Here is a 3,145-nt window from a genome sequence, read left to right on the forward strand (position 1 = left end):
ATAGACATTTCATTTACTGAGTACTTTATAATCATAAAGCGTCCATTGATTTAATCATTGCATACAACTTGACCCACTAATAATGGTTCATAATTAATTGGGAATAAAATTACCGTTTTACCCTTTTAATTATGTCTTGTTTCCTTAAGTACCATTGACTCTACTAATGAAGGTTAATTCATAACTAAATTATGAATTTGAGCTCAATAACCTTTCAGTCCCGAAAGTCAACCCTTAAGAGAAGCATCATTCAATCTCTTGCGAGAAGGTATAGATTCCATATCTGTATACTATGTCCCCAGCCATCTATATTAATGAGTTCCCAAAACAAAAGTTTTTAGCCTGATCATTCTGACAGACCCTAACAAGTGAATCAAAGAACTCATATAACATAAACAGGAGTTCATAGTAACCTCAGGATTAAGATCTATTTGTATATGATCATCAGTTGATATATTTAATTAATACTTCGAAACGGTATTTAACTAAGTATTAATAAACATATCTGGTCCAGTTCTATATATTCTCTAATATATAAAGCACCTCCACTAAAGTGTCTTACCACACTAGTGATCTGGATCTAGATCACATGTATTCATAATACTAGTGGACCGTACATGCAGTAATTAATCTAAAGATTCCATAACTTTATTTTACTGCGAACTATTCAAGTTCATTTATCTCAAACACAATCCTCTCGTACTAATACGTGTTTGAGATTACATTCATGAACTTAGGAATTTTCCTGATATTTACATAATATTATCATAGAATAATATAGTCCATAAAATATATGCATAACAAATTCAATTTATTTATTTATTTCGTAAAAACAATGTCTACTACATATGCTTTCAGGGCACATCTCCAACAGGAAGTTATGTGAATTAATGGTGTGATATGCATGATCATGTGAAATGCATGTTTATGAGTATTGGATAAGCATGCCGGCCTTGTTTGGTTGCAAGGGCATAATTGTAATTTTGGCCCATTAGGGCATAAACATGATTATTTGTGATAAACTGTTAGGACCACATTATTATGTGGATATATGTGCTTGCAGTTTTCTTACGAGACGATCCTAGGGAGTAAGTAACGGGAAAGTCACAACGGGACCCGGTACTTGACTTAAGGCAAGTCAAGGGGTATTTCAGGTATTGGATGGTTATTTGAAATGTCGGGTTTGGAAATAAATAATTAAAGATATATTTGAGGTTAGGAAGTCTAGGTGGAAATACTGGGGAATTTTACCATTTTTCCCTCGAGGACGTTTTCAGTACCCCGAGCCTTGGAATTGACTTAAGTACCTAAGGATAGACTAAATAAATTTTAGAAAGCAGTGGAACAAAAGCTAAACCGACCCTTCTCTTTCTCTCTCCTTCTCTCTTAAGGAAAACTTCTAAAAACAAAGGGGATTTGGCTGGAATTCAGTGTTTTGAGCTGAGGATTTGGAGGATTAAATCAGTGGAAGCTAGGGAAACTAACTAGAATCTAAGGTAAGCTGTAAGTTTTATGTATGGTGGTTAGAGTTCTGTGACTTTGGTTGAATTCTAATAGATTTTTGGGTTTTGAAATCGAAGACTGAATTGAAGCTAGGAACTTGGGAATTAGCCCAGAAATAGCTTGGAGAATTGGTTCTGCAGTGAAGGTAAGCTTGAAATTATGATTTAATGCTTGAATTCTGGTGTTTTTATGGCTGGTTTGAGTGTTCTTGAGTTTGTGATTCAAAGATTAAAATGTTGTGTTGATGAGTTTCTAGCCTAGATTTCTGCTGGGTTTTGCTGTTGGAAGCATGTTAGAGAGTTGTGATAATTGAATTGTGTTATTGGGATGGTTTAGAGTGGATTTGGATGAGGTTTGAATATTAAAAATGGTGGTTTTTCTGGGTTCGCGTGGCTGGGCTGCGGCTCTGTTCTAGAGTGTCGTGGCCCTACGGAGAAAGGAAGAGCCAGGGAGGCTCTGCGGTAGGGGAGCGTCGCGGTGCGTGTCTGTGACCAGAGAGGCCTAGCCTCTGTTTTTGGGGGTAGGATGCGGCACAGGTTTTTAGGGTCGCGGCCCTAAAGGGCATTTTTGGCTAAATGGAGGTTTTAAGTGCGGGGACCTATCCTAGGGTGCTCGAGATCGATTCCACCACCGTGTTTGGTGGAATTCGATGTCCTGAAAGCTAGAACTTTACCTGGAAACCTTTATTCGAATATTAATGGAATTCCTTATTTTGGTTGTGACTATGTAAAAGCTAGGGCTCGGGATACGGATCGTACTTAAGGAGCATCTCTTGTAATCAGAGCGTTTGGAAATTAAAGGTAAGAAAACTGCACTCGGTTGTGGATTTGTATTGGAACTAAGGGTTCCCTGTTTTGTATGCTCTTTAAGAGGATGGTATTATGCCATGTGAATTGTAAATGGATGGTATCACGCCATATAAATAGTAAACGAACGGCCTAAGAGCACCAGAGTTTACACTTGCGCACAGGGCGCGGCTCGGCCACTGGTAGCTGAGGACAACTTATTATGCACTGAGCTCAGTTTAAGCGGGCCGGAGTCAGTGGGATAAATAGAGGGTGCGGCCTAAGTTGTCGGCCCTAAATATCATGTAATTGTTATTATTCTGATGAATATGATATGCCGGTTATTTGAATGACGGATTGTTGGTTTGTTGATTGTTATTATTGAATAGGTGAATGTTGTGTACAGTTGAGTACCTGGTTGTGTCTTATGAGATAGCCGGTTATTAATATTGATTGTGTTTTAAATATTATGTTTTCTTGCTGGACCTTGGCTCACGGGTGCTACGTGGTGCAGGTAAAGGCAAGGGTAAGACAAGTTGACCATGGGTTGGAGAGCTCTGGGAGCGAGGTGTACATTGTTAGCTACTCGGCCGCCACGGTCGAGGGATTGTATGAATAACGAGAATCTAAAACGTGTATTTTGCCATTAGAGTGGCTTGATTGTTTATAAAGTTTGGAAATTAAGTAATTACGTTATTTAAACCCTGATTTGGGATCCCATGTACCAAACACTTATTTTAATGAAAATTATTCGTTCACAACAAAAACCTTTTAAACCTAACCTATTTGTGTCATTAGATTCACGTTTTCATCTGAACATCTTAATTAGCAAGTTTCGCACTATTTCAAACACACTG

Source organism: Humulus lupulus, chromosome 2 (genome assembly GCF_963169125.1).
Source record: "Humulus lupulus chromosome 2, drHumLupu1.1, whole genome shotgun sequence".
NCBI lineage: Eukaryota > Viridiplantae > Streptophyta > Magnoliopsida > Rosales > Cannabaceae > Humulus > Humulus lupulus.